Below are 17,992 nucleotides of genomic sequence, written 5' to 3'. Positions count from 1 at the left end.
ACATGGGCACCAGGAGAGGCTCCCTTGGTGAAACAAGATGCCTACAGTAGAGGAGTCCCTGACTGGAGGTGCCCAACACCAGCCCAGCAGCAAGGCACAGGTTTCCTCAAACTTGAGCTCCACAGCACGTGCCATGAGCCCTCCCTAGCTGACAGCCCAACAGCTTCTCCTCAGACAACTTACACAAAGTCCTCTTCTTTCCTCTCCTGGTCAGTCCTGCAGGTGGGCCGCCTCCACAGCAGCAGGGCTTCTCAGAAAGGATCAATCAGCTTAGTCATGGAGAAAAACCTCTTTACCAAGAGGGTGACCAAGACCAGAGAGATGGTGGGGGCTCTGCCCTTGGAGATACCCAGTACCCAACTGGACAATGTCCCAAACAAGCTGCTCTACATGACCACACTCATAGCATGGGGCTGTACTTGCCACTTCCAGAGGTGCCTTCCCACCTCAGCTACTCTGCCATCCTGTGCTGGGCACAGTCAGCTTAGGGTAATGTGACCTCTTTGCAGACACTGATTGTCCTGGTCAGTGAATCTCGTGAAGACTGAGGACACCAACAGCAGGATTGCTCAGTTCATCACACTCGTAATGGGATCCTAATTGTAGATAATTCTAGATAATCAGGGCCAAGACACTTGTTAAAGAGAAAAAAGCAGGATAAACTTATGCAAAACATATTGATAAAGGACCAAGAACTGAGAAGTGACATGCTCCTACAGTATCTTTTAGAGCCAGATTCCACACAGCCTCCTATTCCCCTCACCCCACTCTGTCCTAACTTTTCCCTTTGATCTATCATGTCTTACACCACAGGGCTTACAAGGGGGTCAGGAGAATCCCATGTGTCAAAACAAACTGTATTTTCAAAAACCCCGAGTGAAATGGAGGTACCACAACCTCTGCCTTTGTGCAACACCCCATGTCAGGGGAACAAGGCTACAGTGCCAGGAATGCAGGAACTGGCTGTGTCCAGCAAAGCTGGGCTGGGTGCTAGGACATGTCTTTAATTTTATGATATAATTTAGTCTACAGACCTTCTCCCTCTCTGAGCACACAGAACAAACTCTGCTGCTTACATGTCTTTAACCTGACTGAAAGGATTACCATGGTTCATGGCCTGCCCTGCTCCTCCCTTGGCTGCCAGCAAGGTGGCCCAGTCTCTGTCCTTGGTAAAAGGACAGATCTCATCTGATGGCTGCCATTGACCCAACTTTTTCCCTCCCTTGCTTTTGCTTTGCATCAGCTCCCATGCTTGTAAAGCCTTTTCAAGCTAGCATGGGCTCACAAGATGCCTGGTTCAGCTCCCTAAACCAGCAAAGAAATAAAAGGGGGAGGAATGCACAAAGTTTTCTGCTCAGATAGCAACATCAGTCACCTGTCTGGGAAAACCTAATGAGCACTGAAACACATGGAAGAAATCACAGAATTATTTGGGCTGGAAGGGGCCTTGAAAATCATTGAATTCCAATCCCCCTTGCCAGGGCTGGCAACAAGACTCTGCTTGTAAAGAAGTTAACCCTCAGCAATGAGAAGAGGGAGCCAGCAGGACCTGCTGTGGGCAGTATCAGGGGGTTACCCCAGGTCTCAACTTCACCCTGAGACTATCCTCATTCTGTAGAAAAGCAGATGGATCCTTGAGAAACAACTCTCACCTCTTGTCCATTACTTCCCTCCACCAACCATTTGCTGAAAGCTGTAGGTCAAGCTCCACAGGGACATCACCAGCATCACCTGCCTGACACCAGGAGCTGGAAGGACAGCATATATGGTAACAAGGTAGCTCTAAAAATCTCTGCTGACCATGTGCCAGCCAAAACTTTCTTCCCACAGAGCCCTGGAAAAGTTAGGGTAGAGATGACTCAGGAATGGGAAAGGACAAATTCCTGATCCAAACAGCACTTCTGTTTCAAACTAGAAGATAATCTTTTTTGAAAAGAAAAGCCTGATTTTCTTTTCAAACACAGGGGAAGCAGCAACAATTTTCTCCCCAGGCTCCACACTAAAACAGCGGAACCATTTTGGCTGAAGGCTTTCAAAAGTGATTCAGCCAGAGGCAATGCTCAGCATGGAAAAGTGCAGACTGAAACAAAAATAAAATCTTGACCTGAAGACAGTAATCAAAAACAGGGTTCACAATATGAATTGTCTTCTGTTAAAGGTGGGGCTCGTTGCACCCACTATTATTAAGCTTGTCCCACATTTCCCATTGTTTTATTTTCTCTTTGTTCCTCCCTCTAAACACATAACAGACAGAAAAAAAAAACAACTGAAAGGGTATTCAACATTTCTTCAGTTTCCTTCAGGCAGACACACCCTCAGCTGAAAAACACAGCATTTTCAGGGTTAGTGGTGGGATGTTTCATGACCTTGTCAAAAAACTCAGAAACTCTCTAACTCACTCTTTCTCTAACTCACTGCCCCCAGTCACAGATTTAGTCCTGCATGCATAGAAGGTAAATACTGCTTTTCATCCTGGCAAGGATGGTTTGTATGACTGCTTAGAGACATGATGAGTCTTAACTCCTGCAGGTAGGTTAACAAATAGTAAGAAAAAATTCACATGGGAAGGAAGAGAATGATTCAGTATTTTCCAATCTGGCTGCTAAAATGATTGCAATGCTTTATGGAATGATGTGTTTCAGGCTATGCTTTCTACAAGAAAGTAATGAAAAAAAGATTGAAAAAAACTTGTAATTCCAGATGAGGAAACCAAGACCCTGGGAAGTGAGGGCAGGAGTAGAGGACACCCCTTCTGGGAGAGTTTCTGGCATAACTAGATCATCTCCCTGTGTTTAAGGTCTTGTGTGAGCGTTTGTGTGTACACAGGGGGGTTGCTCATCCCCTTTGAAGGGGTGATAATATTTGCTTTTGCTTTGCAGCCTAATAAATGAAAATCCAGTAACTTGAAGTCAAGGCTGAAGAAGACACTGGTGGTGTGCCCTAGCCTGCAGATTACATCAGTGGAGATGGTGATCAATACCTGGTTTGTTTGGCTTTGAAAATACCCACAGAGAAGATGACTGTGGTCAATACAGAATAAAACAAAAGAAATATGGACCAGATTCACACAAGCACACATCTGCCAGCAGAATCATCTATCAGCCACACAGGCAGACAGGATTCCACCAGATGCAGTGGAACTGGAACAAAGTCAAAGACAAATTGGCAAATACTCATTTCTACCAGTGCAGGTGCATGATGTAGGTGCTTTTCCCTCCTTTGATTGGTGTGCTGTGTTACAAACAGACCAGTCCTACTACACCAGTAAATAAAAGAATTGGAAAGAATTCAGGGTTATTATGCTTATAAGAAACCCAAACATTTGACAGCATAGGAAACAACCTGTCACTAAAAAATAGTGTACAGCTCATGAACCACACTGGAATTAATTTTTGAAGTGGTGAGATAATCTCTGCTATTCTGACATAAATGGGACCCAAAGAGGTCCCTTTGAGGAGCAACTCTGCAAAGAGTTTCCTGGCAGGAAGACAAATTGTCTCACATTCAGAAAGGAAATGAGAGCATTAAAAAGAAGAACCTCAACTTCTTCCAAAATAAGTTATCATCAGGGAGACAAATGGAGACTCAGCAAATCTCTCCTTTGGTGGCCTTCACCCTGCAGGATGCTGACTCGTCCCTCCTGAGGTGGATTTAGCACACAGCTTCCTGAAGTGTCCATCACCACAACCTTGGGGCACCATCTGCATGCTCCATGAGACCTTCCTGTACCCAGCCCAAGTCCATGACCTCCCACTTCAGTCTGTCCCTATCGAGCACCACCTTCTGAGCTGAAGCAAAGGGTCACCCACAGATTGCTTTTGGGTTCAGCAGACCCTACTTCCCTCTGTCTCCTCCAAGCTCCTCTTTGCTCCTACTCTCACTCTCCCGTATCTTGGCCACCACAAATGCAGAACCTGTTTATGGCAGACTTTATTCTGTATGGAAACCTTCCAACCTCGGCACAGCACACCATCCCCTCGCCCAGCCTTCCTGAGCAGACAGCAGGGCCAGGCAGCACGGGAGCTGCCCGAGATTTGGCCAGCACGAGGAGGAAGCTCACCCAGCTCCAAGGAGGAATAAACCTCTGCAAAGAGAGCTTGCATTTATTTATTTTTCCAGAAGGAAAGCCGCTCTCGGTGGGTGTGTGCGTGCGTGTGTTTGTGTCGGGACAATGGGAAAAAGACAGTGGAGTGGAGCTGCCAGGAAACAGTCGGCCATCTGCCCGTGCAGAGCAGTTTTTCCTTTCCTTTTGTATGGAGAGGAATGGAGCTGAGAGCTGGGAGGAAACCTGAGCAACTTTGCTTTGCCAGGGAGAGGAAGCGTGGGGGAGGGAGCCGGCCCAGTCCCTGTGGTTAAGCGGTCACTGCACTCAGGGCCAATAAAAGCGGGGAAAAAAGCCCTACCAAAACCCCAAATCCTAGGGAAAAATCACTTTCCTCCTCCACCCTTCCACATGTGGTTTGATACCTCCTCCCTGGCAGGGTGATCCCAGGCATAAGAGGGGTTTGGAGGGAGATGGAAAGCAGCACAAGGGTTCCTAGCACCTGCACCCGGACGGGACAGTGACACAGAGAGAAAATCAACCCACGTTACCGTGCTGCTTGTCTGCCCATACCCTCTCCATAACCAGGAATTTGGCAGCCTGAGCACAAAACAACATGAGGAACAAGCCTTGGCTCTTCCAAGGCTCCCCAGCCCCAGCAGAAGCCCAGAAAAGGGCAGAGCATGAGGAGGAGTGTGCTGCAGGTAACCATCCATAATCATCCCTACATTCTACCCCAGGGGCTCCACTACAGCTTCTGATCATAAAACTTTGTAAGAGAGAGGCAGGAAGATCTGATCTCCTGCTACTGTCAGGCAAAAAAGCTGGAAAAATATCATGATGGCTTGGTGGCACATTCTTCTGCCACTTTTTGTGGTAGAAAAGCCCCAGGGAAAGAAATAAATAAAATAGAGAAGGGTAACATTTTCAAAAGTGACAACATGACTTTGAAGTTTAAGACCCATTTTCACAACCGAGGATCAGATTTTTTTTTAAACAAACATTCCTACTAGACTTGCACTTACACTTGCAATTCCATCTCCTTATTTTAACTCCCAAATAAGTCCCAGCTTTGACTGAATTAGCTCCACATTGTATTCATGTGGCTCTTAGGGACATGGTGTGGTGGCCGACTTGGCTGCTTTAGGTTAATGGTTGGACTCCAGGATCTTGGAGTCTCTGCCAATCCAAATGACTCTGTGACTGTAGAAGCAGCTAACATTTTAAAAGAATTGTAAGCACACATTCCTCTTTTCCTGACTGCAATAGGAGACAGGTCTAGGTATGGCTGGGGAAATCAAGAGCACATTTCTCTGCACCTTCGTGCACCTACGCAAACTCTGCTTCTCACCACATGCCAGATCCAGCTCCACAGAGCTGGCAGAGCTTGCTAATGTGGGAGATGTCTCAGATAACAGATCACAGCCCTGAAAAGGGAACTTCCAGAAGAAATAATTACTCTACATATGTCTAAAGAGCTTCTTCACACCTGGCAGCTTGGAGAACAGACTGACACAGTGATGCTGTAAACCTAAGCATGTCCAGGTCAGATCTGAACTGACACCTGTGTGCCCCGTCCCTTTCAGAGGTGTGACACAGGTTTCCACGTTCTGTTGTGACTTTTTAATCTTTTTTTTCTCACAAAAACAAAACCATTGGTGTAGCACAGTGTGTGACCTGAAGCAAATTCCTTGGCTGGTTTTCTCGACAAGATGAGAGGGAACACAGAGACTTGATATAAGGAAAATTATTTTTTTTACTATGGGGATAAAAGAGCTCTTTTCACCATGAGGAAAACAGCTCTGGAGCAGCCCTGCTGTCTCCATTACTGGAGGTTTTCAAGACCCAACCAAAGCCCTGAGCAATCTGAGCTCAGACCTGAACCTATTTGAGAAGGAGGCTGGAGTATAGGCCTCCTGTAATCCCTCCAAATCTGGATTATCCTATGATAACAGATCATTAATTACTGTAACAGTGAGTAATCACTCTCATTTTCTCTGTGGAAAATAACAACAAAAAGTACCTTTCAAAACATTATTACTAGATTTTTTCCTCCCCAAGTGATACTTTTTTGCCTTCCTCCAACTGATCAGCAAGGAAGCAGTAAAAAACAGCTGCCAAAATAAGGTATATAATTATGCTATCCCCAACACATTTCTACTGTCTTTTGTCCCTTGTCATTCTGCAGTCCCTAACAAACTCCAACAGCTCCATGGAAGCCATGAATCCACCAATAATGCTGCCTTGGCAAATACTGATGAGTGCTGTAAATTTTCACTATTAGAAAAAGAAAAATATTTTCTTCCCAAGTTCATTCCACTTTCAGAGATCAGGGTACAATTTTTTGAAAAGCTTAAAGTTACTTAACTATTAATTATAATAGTTATTTAATAGTTATTTAAGTATTTAATTATTAATTAATCAAACACTAACCAACCAACTACTAAAGAAAAGTAAGAAATATTGAAAGCATATATTTGGGAGATTTGTTTTCTTCCTTTGCTGAAATGTTACTTTGGGCTTCTTGCAGCAGAAATCCTAGAAACTGGAGAGTTATCAAACAAGCACATATTGTTCACTACTCTCTTCCAAGGGATGTGCTAAAGCCAATACACACATAAAGGTTTTTAATTTCCATTGTTTACTTTCTTTCACATACATCTCACTGCTGGGTAATGGAGCAAAAACAGAGCACTCGTGTACAATTGTCTCCATCAGCCCTTATCTCACAACTGAAGCAGAGCTATTTGTACATAAGCTTCCAAGCCAGAGGATGTGCATCCAAGTTTTGTATTCCAGGGTAACCACTAGGGCTTACTCCACCCAAGATGTTTGGATGTTGTGCTGGACTGGGCCCTGATACTGTTTATTGCCCACAGGAAAAACTCATTACTACAAAGCACTGACAGTGTTTCACAGGGGAACGTTTTACAGGACCCAGAACAAAATATCAAAGTAGGAATCTTTTGGAATTAAACTCTTTGCAGAAGCATTGTCCCCTGAACTATTCAATAAACATCATCCCCTTTCATCTTAAATGCTCATAAAGATGCCATTTCCAGTCCAATGCAGGGGAAATCCCAGCTGCACTGAAGGTGACTGCAGTGATTGTGGGGCGGCTTCCATTTCACCCTCCACATTCACCTCATTTCTGCTCAGCCCCAACACAGGGGTACCTACAGGCACACAAGCACAGCCCCCCCCCCTCTGCTCAAATCCATAAAACCTCTTTGGATGGGATGGGGCAACTCTTACAGGTTCTCATTTGATGTTTAAAGAATAGAAAGGTTTCCTGCAGGGGAAGAGATGAGGTCTCCAACAGTAAAGGGCCAGCACTGGAGTGACCCATCTGGTCTAACACCCCGATGATCTGCAAGTTCTTCTGTGAAATTCCCATCCCCACTGTCCCAAAAGCATCAGCTTTACACACTCAGCTTTGAAGATCTGGCTCAGGAAGGAGGTCTGTCTATAAATGGGTTTTTTCCCTCAGTAGAAGATGGCCATTGCAGCAAATGCACATTTTCCATAGGTTAAATACTCTATAGAAGGCTTTGGGTTGGAAGGAACCTTAAGGATCTTCTGGTTCCAATCCCCCAGCCATGGACAGGGACAACTTTCACCAGATCAGGCTGCTTACAGCCCCATCCAGCCTGGCCTTGAACATTTCCAGGGATGGGGCATCCCCAACATCCAGGGGCAGGGCATCCTCTTGCAGAGCCTCACCAGCCTCACGTTAGGAGGAATTTCCTCCTAACATATAATCTAAATCTCCTCTCTCCTGGATTATATTTTTTAAGATATTCCTCACCAGAACCATGTTCTTTATACAAAGGTAGAAGCTGCCCAATGCTGCCTCAGTTATCTGCAGTTGAATACAATGGATATTTGATAACAACTGTATTTTCTTTACTGAAAAGAGAATGCCTACAGACATAACTGGAAAACTAAATCTAAACTTGATATTTTAGGGAGAAATTCCCCAAACATTTTATTCTATTAGAAGAGGAACAAGAAGAGCTTAAGTAATGCTATACTTGATTTACTTCTTGGTTGGTAAGAAAAATGTTTGGCATTCAGATAGGCATTCTTCTGCCCATCTCTTCAGCATGTAATAACTCAAATGTTCAGACTGCATAGCATCTACTTAATAAAAATCTCCTAAGTGGGTTCACTGCATTGATGTTGAAATGATAAGTAAGACACAGGAGAAATTTCAGCCCTGAAAATAGCTTAGCAAGAAGTTATCTTTGCTTATATGCCTTCCCAAGCAAAAAGAGTATTAGAGATGCACAGTGTTTGCAAATATAATTATCATATAAAACTAAGAATACTCCTAAGAGGCGATTTGTGCTCTAAAAGTACTCTCTCCTCCTGAAATAGCATCTCACAAACTCTGAACCACAGGGTAAAAGTGCCTGTTTCTCTTACCTGACCAGAAACGCTCCAGAAAATAACTTATCTGGTCAAGATGCACTCACATACTTGAAATGCAGCTGCATGGTCTCAGCAATTCAATTTGCATGAATCACAAACAGATTTAAGTGCTGCTGGATGAGCAAATTACTTATGGTTTTTGAGTAACTTAAATAATTTTTGCCAAGTTTAATCTAAATTCAGTATGTCCCCAAAAAACCCCAAACTCAACAGAGAGAAACTTTCAAGAAAACATCTGAGGTAATCTGAAGGAAGCTTACAAGAGTCAGGTTCTTTACTATGAAATGACATTGCTTACCAAAATTTAGCTAAATTGAGGGGGTGTGTGTTAAACCCTCCCTTTACAAGGAGCAGAAATACTATTTAGGCTTTCTCTCCTTCCTATTTATTTTACTGGAGGGAAAAAAGGAGAGAAGAAAATAGATGGGGCTACCCTGCCACCTTTCTCCAAGTAGTGAGTTATAATTTTCCTTTATTCAATCATGAAACTGAAAAACCAATACCACAAAATTTCTTCCAAAGCATAAAAACCTCCTGACCTCACTTTGAGGTCATTGCTCAGCTTAAGTTAATGGAGCAATGACAGTGCCATCACCTTGCTCTCCTGGGTAACCTCATCCACACACCTCTCACTGTGCTTCATCACTGCATCACCAAATCATGCTGGCTCTGCTTCACAAAAGGTGCATTATACATTGTTCTGCTTAATTCTGCATTCAAGGATTTCACAGGAAATTGCACCAAAATCTCCTACATTAAAAATATCCCACTGTTAACATGTTAAAAAAAAAGTTACATGTGCAACAGAGGCAGTGAAACAGCTGATCTGCTGTTGGTGTGTCAAGAAAAAAGAATGGGTTGATGATTACCTATTTCTAGAGAGAGGGAGAGAGAGAAGGAGAGAGAGAGAGAAAGAGAGAGAGAGAAAGAGAGAGAGAGAGAGAGAAAGAGAGAGAGAGAGAGTGAGAGTGAAAGAGAGTGAAAGAGAGTGAGAGTGAAAGAGAGTGAAAGAGAGTGAGAGTGAAAGAGAGAGAGTGAAAGAGTGAGAGTGAAAGAGTGAGAGTGAAAGAGAGAGAGTGAAAGAGAGAGAGTGAAAGAGAGAGAGTGAAAGAGAGAGAGGGGAAAAGAGACAAAGAGACAGAGAAGGAGAGAAAACAAACTCAATGGTCAGGTTTGATTTTTCAAAAAGCAGATCTTGATCAGGAGCCTGAAGTAAAAGTAAAACACCCCTTATTGCTCTCTACAGCTCCTGAGGAGGGGGATGCAGAGGGAGATGCTCAGCCCTTCTCCCTTGTACCCAGTGACAGCACACATGGGAATGGTTCAAAGCTGCAGCAGGGGAGGCTCAGACTGGATATTTGGAGGCATTTCTTTGCCAAGAGGGTGGCCAAGCACTGGAACAGATTTCCTAGAGGTGGACTGTGTTCCATGTCTGTCAGTGTGTAGAAGGCATTTGGTCAATGGCCTTAATAATATACTTTAACTTTGGCCCTAAAGTGGTCAGGCACCTTGGCAAGATGATCCCTGTGGGTCCCTTCCAAACTCAGTCTAGTCCAGTTTATTCTATTAATAACAAAATAATAACAATAATGACAAAAATATGAAAAATTATAAAATTCTAATGAAAGGCTGCCATATCAAATTCATAAGAATAGAAAGAGGGACTGGGTTAGACATCTGGGAACACTGGTTTGAAGGACAGAAAAAGACAGAATTTGTATTCCTGCAGTGGTTGCTGGTCAGCTGAAGTCCTTCACTGCTCTAAAACGCCAAGTTTCTGTTTCTGATAATGTTTCCAGGTTGCTTTGGATGAGAAAAATGATTTTACCCCATGCAAACAAACATTAAGCAAGTGGAACTGAAGCAATATATTACATGTCAGAGTAAGTTATTAAAAAACCCCAAGCAACTAAAACACCACCTCATCAAATTCTGACAACATTTTATGAAATTTGTGTCTTTTAGAGGTGATCCTAATTTTCCTTGAAACATACCCCAAAATTGTCTTTGACTAGTGGAGGAATTTATGAACTTAACAGGGGAAAACCCTTGGTTTCCCACTGAATTTGAATAAACGAAATCATTCTATAAGGAAAGTTTCCTGCTGTGCAAACAAGAGGATGCTGATGGGACAAGGTTTAGCACAGACTAAGCAGCAAAAGCTGTCAGAATCCTTCACCACCACAGGTACAGGGTTGTTTTGTGAGAGGTGACACCATGGCAAAACCTCTACGTGGAGTCACTCACAGTAATCTCAGGGGACAGAGACAGAAATCTGATGCAAAAACAGTTACCATGTGTTGGTTTCCCAGTAGGAAACCTCTCAGGCTTCTCTCAGAGCTTGACAAGGCTGAGAAACCAGAGCCAGATAGATCAGGGCTTGTGACATCATCTGGAAAAAGCTCAACATCTTACACATTTCTTTAGAGTAACAAATTGTCTCATAGAATTTGACTGAGGATTGCTGAACATGCAGCCTAGCATGTCAAGGCAGGGAAAAGCAGATTCTCAGTTACTTAATCCCAAGCTCTCTGAATTCAAGGAAAAAGCTCTCATGGACCAGTAGATTGTGGAGGATGCCCCAGGGTCTGGTTTTGGCCAGATGTTGATTTTTGAAGCGCTACATGTGCTGATGCAGAGACTTCCTTCTCAGTTTTAGTAAGGGGCATTTATTTCCCTTTGCTAGTAAGCCACTCTCAGCTCTGGATAACCCAAGACTCAACTCTTACCCAAAAGGCTTCACAGGGGAAACCTTTGGGATCACAGCATGCTTTGCAGCTGAAACACATTTTATTTTTGTATGTAGAAAGCACACATCTTCTGCAGAGCCTTAATGTTTTTAAAGAGAAATCTCCAATAGTCTGAAAAGTCTCTGGGAGCTCTTTCCTTTTTAATTTAGAAAGGTGGTGTTGGGCTGACACTGGCAAGCAAACTCATATTTATGAAGTGCCCTCTCAGTGTCCCATGAAATCTGCCATTTCCCTCCATGACAGTCAGCACTATGTGTCACAAGAACACAACCCCTGGGACAGGAGCCCCCGTGCTGCTCTCCCTGCAAACAGATGTGCGCGTTCCCCAGCTCGGAAAGTCACGGCCGCCTCTTGGCAGAGAGCTGCAGCAGCTGCACATCTGCAGAGGGGAAAAGCTTTCAGCAACAACTACAGGGGGATCTCATCCTCCCCCCGCCTGCAGAGCAAGCTCAGCATTTGTTCCTCTCCAGATGACACCCCGATGGGTTGATTTAATCACTCACACATGCATGCCTATCCACAATGCTTCCAAAATACCAGGCCTGTGACTGCATCTCACCTGAAGTGCTCACAGCAACAGGGCTTATCAGCAAGAGGCCTTGCAGGGTAAGAAGAGAAAATCCACGTTCAAGGGGGCTGCTAATATAAAATGATTCTGCAGAATACAGTGGGCGAGTGAGAGACCACTTTGATGAGGAGAACACCTAAGCACATGCTTGATTTTAGGTCTGTGCTCAAAGCATATCACTGTCTTCAATCAGACTGTGTGAAGCTCAGTTCCAAACTTCCCAGGGCAGGAATGATGCACTGGGTGGATTGAAGCATGTGCCTGACCTACATGTCTGCCTAAACGATTCACCAGACCGGGGACACAGTACAGAAGATTTAAATGCAGCAGGAGGCACAGAAACACTTCACCACTTTTATTCCCAAAGGGAAATCTAATTAAAACACAGAGCATCTAGCCATTTAAAGTCATTCTGCTTACAAAGAAACAGCAAGTCTTGCTCCCTGAAACAGTCTCTCCAGCGGGTTGCCAGAGTCCCCAATAAGTTTCTGGAAACACAACTATGTGCCTGAACTTGGCCAGGAGCCAGCTGCTCTCTGGGATCTGTAGGATCGGGAGTCTCAAGGTCTGGCAGGGTCTCATCCAGAACTCTTTCAACCACTTCCAAGTGAGGTGGCACCTTTCCCCACTCAAGCTGCCCCTGACCATCACCAGCTCTTGACATTTTAAGTGTCTGGGCCAGATTTTCAAATGAGCTCAGAGCAAAGTTTTTGTGAGTGCTTCTCCAAGACCAGCTTTTCTGCCAGGCACAGTCTCCTGCACAGATATCCTACCAAAGCTTTTCCAAGCAAGGCCAGCACCCCACATGCTGAACTGTTCAGCCAATCTAATTACTTACCACGATGCCAGATGAGGAGATGGGCATTGGAAATCACAGCTGCCAGCACCTCCTGGCAGAATCCATCTTTAACTAGGCTCCACTCAGATCAACAGCTCTCTGCTGTACATATTCTAGAGGGAATGAGAGCAGTGGAACAAACCTCCACCAGCATTTGCCATGCTGTTTTACAGAGGAGGCAAGACGGGCCACAGTTAAAGGATGAAAACAAAGCAGTGCTCCTACAATGGCTCACATGGCAGCACCAGCAGCACCAAGTCCCAGAGTCCACTCCAGGCATCACAGAGAGCTGACCCACAGCTGCCTTACCTGTCTAGCTTCCTTCCTTTTGCCTGTTACTCTGCTCTTCCATCACACTTCCCAAAATGGTCCAGGCCCCTTACTCACGCTTCTAGATGAGATCTTGTCAGCACTGCACGTGGAGCCAAGTGCATGAAGAGCCCAGGGGATGGCCAGGGCCATCTGTTACAGGCTTTTCTCTCTGTGAGCTGGTGTTTTTATTTTAACTCCCTCTGCTTCTGGGCCCCTCTTCATCTCTGGCTCCTCCCATCTCCCTCTCTCTGCTCATGAGGACAGAGTTTCCATGCTGGCCCTGGGCCAGCACATGTATGGGCAAAGGCAGAGCTCAGGAAAAGCCATCTTCTGCTCCCTTTCGTCACGTAAACACTGCCAGTTCCCAGCCCAGGAGCACAGGGCTGAGCCAGAGCCCTGCCTGCAGTGCAGGGGACTGAGGAGCAGCAAGTCCTGCCCAGGCTGGACACGGCAGCTTGGCTGCAGGGCAAACATCTTCCTCCCAGCCCTCCTGCTCCAGTGAGCAGCCTGAGCCTTTACCCCAGCCAAGGAGGCAGACACAGACACATCTCACATTCAGCAGAGGTCATGTGTAACAAACAGCACATGCAGGTAACAGTCAAGCCAAATTCTGGTTTGTGCCAGCCACTAAAAACAAAGAAACCAAAACACCCCAAGCAAAGCTGACTGGCAGTGCCCCAGCACTGGGATGAGAATCTTGCCCTAAGAAGGCCTCAGAGGTGTGCTAGCTCCTAACAAGTTTAGTCAGTAAAAACTGACTCAATCAGTCAGTTAAATCACCACTTAAATCACCACTAACTCTTGCATCTACTCTGCTAAATCCTTGAAAGTAACATTCTGCCAGCTGCAGCTGGTTTCCCGAACCTGGGGAGGGGAAAAAGCACTGAAGCAAAGAATGAAGATTATACCAGCATTCATTCCAGCAGGACATTACTCTTTCGAGCCTCTGCCCTTCCAACTATGCTTGACTTCCTTCAGCTTTACCATGGGGTAGTACTGTTTTCAAAAAAGACAGAAATTTTGTCCTCAATACATGTTATCTGCATTAAAGAAAGGAGTCACAGGGTTTCAAGCTTCTTGCAAGGAAGATTTCCCATGAGCCCCCTTTTGGGGTTTTTGTTGCACACACAGAGCACCCCACATTTGCCCAGCAAATGTTTAGGCTATGTATTTACCTCAAAGCAGTACAAACTCAGGGGGTTTCAGGACAGGATCACCCCAGCCATCATGCCAGGGTTATCCCAAGAGCAGTCAGTCCCTGTGAGCAGCTCCAAGGATGACAGGCTGGACCCACACCACAGGGTTCAGAGCTGCTCAGAGCTGTCACAGCACAGACTGGACCATCATGATGGCAGAGCCCCAAAGGTGTCTTGCTGCCATGAGCTCCCAGCTCAATGAAAGACATAAACTGGTGAAGACTCACATGAGTGGCTGTAAGAATCCACTGCTTTCATCAGGAAAGGCCTGGGGAATTATGGCTTTCACCTCATCAGCCCTGTGTCCTCAGACACAGAGCACCTTGCCCCAATTGGGTGGTGAAACATGTAAAGGCTGGGAGAGATCTTGAAAAGGATCAGCCTATAGGACCTTATTTATTTATGTTAGACAGTGCTGATGCCTTTTAGTGCTTTATATCAACCTTGAACTGACCCTCAGCCTGCTCTGTGCTGAGCTTCCACAAAAGGACACATGTCTCGGTTGAAATCTCAGGACACAGAGGTCAGAGATCCCAGGGACTCTGGACTGTCTTAGGCACCCACTTCAAGGCCACCCAAGGCCCCTGCAGAAGCCACATTTCAATGTAGCACAGCCATTTCAACACCATTTCAAAAGCACAGCCTTCCTGAGGCTGGGAGCTCAGCGATACAGTCACCCTCACTAAAACCTGGGCTGAAGCCGCCCCCAAACATTGTGCATATCCTACATTTCAGCCTTTGCTTCAGCTTCCAGGAGCTGATAAAGCATCTCCAAGGTGAAGACCAGAAAAAAAATCCCATCAGCAAAATCAACATGCTGTTGCCCTTTCCACTGCACTTCAGAGAACAGTCAAGCAAACACTGTTTCTTTTCCTCCTTTGTGCAGTGAAACAGTGCTCACAGATACCTCAGACACAATGTTATTTGAGCTGTATCTAAGCAAAGCCAGGATCACTCATTTACTGTCAGGACTTGAATGAAACAAGAAATTGCTTTCCAGCTCCATCCCACTCCCTCCTTCCCTCGGGAGAGTCTTCTCAGCCTGAAAGGAACTGCTATGCAAGTGCATTAAAAGTCCTATTTCAGCATTTCTTTCATAGTAGAGGCCTCTTCCAGCCAGCTCTTGGGATCCTGCCAACAGACATATCAGCCACTAGTACTCCAATCCTTCTGCTAAAAAACACTTCCCTAAAGAGCTTGCACCCCACTTCTGAAGGCCTGAGACCATCACAATTAACCAGCTTCAACAAGGGTTTAACACAGGTTCTTCCCCACTCCCATGGGTTTAATGGGGCTCTACACAGCCTTTCCTCCCCTTGGTCTGGCCCCCACTTAGGAAGGAGCAGCTTCCACACAGCTCCAATCAGGAAATAAATGTCAGGTGTTACAAAAGGAAGGGAGGACCAGCTGCTTTGAATGATGCATTCAGGGGATCCAAAAGAACTTATCAGACACTTCTGAAATACCCAGCATCTCTCCATCTTTAAGAGACTGGTTCTGCTGTGTGATGATTTCATCAGCAAATTTCTTAAACTTGGGGAAGGATCAAGCTTGCTTCTGTGCTCCCAGAGTGCCAAGCAAAATAGAGATTTTAAGTCCTGTCTGTATGAATTAGTTGTCATGGCTGATATTAAGAATAACTCGTTGGAAAAGCTACTCCTGGATTAAGACCATCTCTGAAAAACAAAGTTTATGGGGTCTTTATTTATTATCTCCTTGTCAAAATGAACATTTCTAACATGTAAATACAACAGGCATGGGAGAAAGACAAGCCTATTGTAAGTGTCTGACAAAGGATCTAAATGTTCTTCTTGTTTCTGGAGAACAGAAAGCACACACAGAAGTTGTCTTTGCAGACAAAATGTCCTAAAAGCTTTCCCAGGGCAGCGAGCTGGGGGCAGCACTGAAAGGAGCAGCACTTTGGGACTCTCCACATGCACTTGTGCTCTACAAGGAATGCACTTTGGATGTGAGCTGATGAACAGGGAGAATCTTCTGCGTGCACTGCTAGGACATGGACGTGCTGAAGGCTTCAGCACACAACCTTCTCACCCACGCAGGCAGAGTGGTCCCAGCAGAGCCATAAATCTTCCCTCTGCTTTCTGCATCCCTGGCCACTCCAGCGCCCTTTGTTTTCTGTGCCTTCTCTTCCGTTTCTCAAAAAGGCGCCTTTTTACCCTGGGAAATCCTGTGGCTTTCCTCTCATTTCCATTCTTAGCATTTTCAGTTGTTTCCAAGCCTGACCCAACATAGTAGTTATCCATTTTCACAGGCTGAAACACTGCCTGGATTATTTTGAAAACCCAAACAACAACTAAGCAAAACTTCTCAAACCCAACATGCACCAAACCCCACAAACACTACCCCAATGACAACAATTCAGAGCACAACACAAGGGTGGAGGAAATGCATTCCTTTCCTCTGCCAGGCTGCAATAACAACTCCCTTTTTGGTGGTTCAGTACACATTATTGGACCTCACTACCACATACCAAGAACCAGTGGTCAATAAGGTGGCAGCCAACACAGAAAACAGCTTTTTAATCCACCAGCAGCTCCCGTCACAGCAGCAAATAAAAGCCCCATGGAAGTCCCTTTGGTCACCTCTATCCTCCCAGCTAAGCTCCAGGCTGGAGATGCTCTTCTCCAAAAGCAAAAAACTTAAACAACTACTAAATGGCAAGAGCAAAGGTGGCTGGGAATAACTCAGGGTCAGGAACAACCTGCTGACCTGTCTTGGAAACAAGATGTGTTCTTGTAAAGAGCAGAATTAAGGGCCCATATTAGCACCTAGTCCCTGCACCTGTGAGGAGGCTCCAGTGCAGATCCAGATTGTGGCAGAAAGCCGCAATCCCCCGACCATCACTTTTCCAGCACCAAGCATCAAGAGACATGCTTACTGGACACTCAAAAAGCCAAAACTTCTAAAAGTGTCCCAAATACACCTGGCATGGTTTTGCGTCCCAGTTTGCATTTGACACGTTGGGACCACAGCAGCAGCCAAGTGTAACTTCTTGTTCCCTCCCCAGGCAACATTCCCTTCTACCAACTCCCTGTCCATTAGCACCCATCATCCTTGGGTACAAGAGAGGGAAGGCAAGAAAGCGTTTTTCCCCCCAGGACAGGTGAATACTCCCACTGATCCCCACCGTGATAAGCCACAGGCTGCACACAACTGCAGGCACTCCTTCCAGCCGAAGGCAAAGGAAGAGGAAAGCAGGCTATCCAGGGCAGAGAGAGAAGGGCAGGGCTAATATCCACGGGGATTCAGGGTTTTGGGAACCGAGAGCTCGGGCTGTTTGCTCCGGCAGGGCCCGGGCTTCCCCCAAAGAATGTGCTTAGCGTTTCCTCCTCTGTTTTGCGCTGGAGACCGAGGCAGGGCTGAGTTCACTCAGGGGCCCCGTGCTGGGTGGCGGGGCTGCCGCTGCTCCTCCGCCCCACGGCTCCCGGCCCGCTCGGCTCGGCTTTCCAGCAGCAGCCCCGGTCCCCGCGGCCCCTCAGCCCCGGCCGAGCCCCGCTCCGGCAGCGGGCCCGGCCCCCCGCGCCCGCCGGGAGCAGCAGCCGCCCCGTCCCGGCGGGAAAGCGGCTCCCGGTGCCCGGGAGCGCGGGGGGACTCGGCTGGCGGCCCCCGCTTTCCCTCCCTGCAGCCGGGATGAACAAAAGCCAAGTTGGGGCGCGGAAGGGAAGAGGAAATTCGGGATTTTTTTGGAGCGGCACCTCTGCCCGCTGCTCTATCGCGTTAGCGTTCTCTCGGCGCCTGCCTACCTTCCTCGGCGGCGGCAGCGGAGCGGGAGGGCCGTGTCCCGGCATGACGGCGGCGGCGCCCGGCGCCGGGCTGGCGGCTGCGGACCCG

General features: G+C 46.3%; 1 protein-coding gene across 2 annotated transcripts in view; it reads right to left on the bottom strand.

Moving 5' to 3' along the window:
* The window catches only part of DENND2A (DENN domain containing 2A), a 57,681-nt gene extending 39,689 nt beyond the window's left edge, over positions 1–17,992 (bottom strand). For both annotated transcript variants that reach the window (XM_063154121.1, XM_063154122.1), the window contains exon 1: positions 17,905–17,992. The gene's annotated coding sequence lies outside the window, so the exon portion shown is untranslated. The remainder of the gene's footprint in view (positions 1–17,904) is intronic.

The sequence above is a fragment of the Melospiza melodia genome, chromosome 4, assembly GCF_035770615.1.
Source record: "Melospiza melodia melodia isolate bMelMel2 chromosome 4, bMelMel2.pri, whole genome shotgun sequence".
In the NCBI taxonomy this organism is placed as follows: Eukaryota; Metazoa; Chordata; class Aves; order Passeriformes; family Passerellidae; genus Melospiza; species Melospiza melodia.
This window is presented reverse-complemented; position numbering and strand designations above follow the sequence as displayed.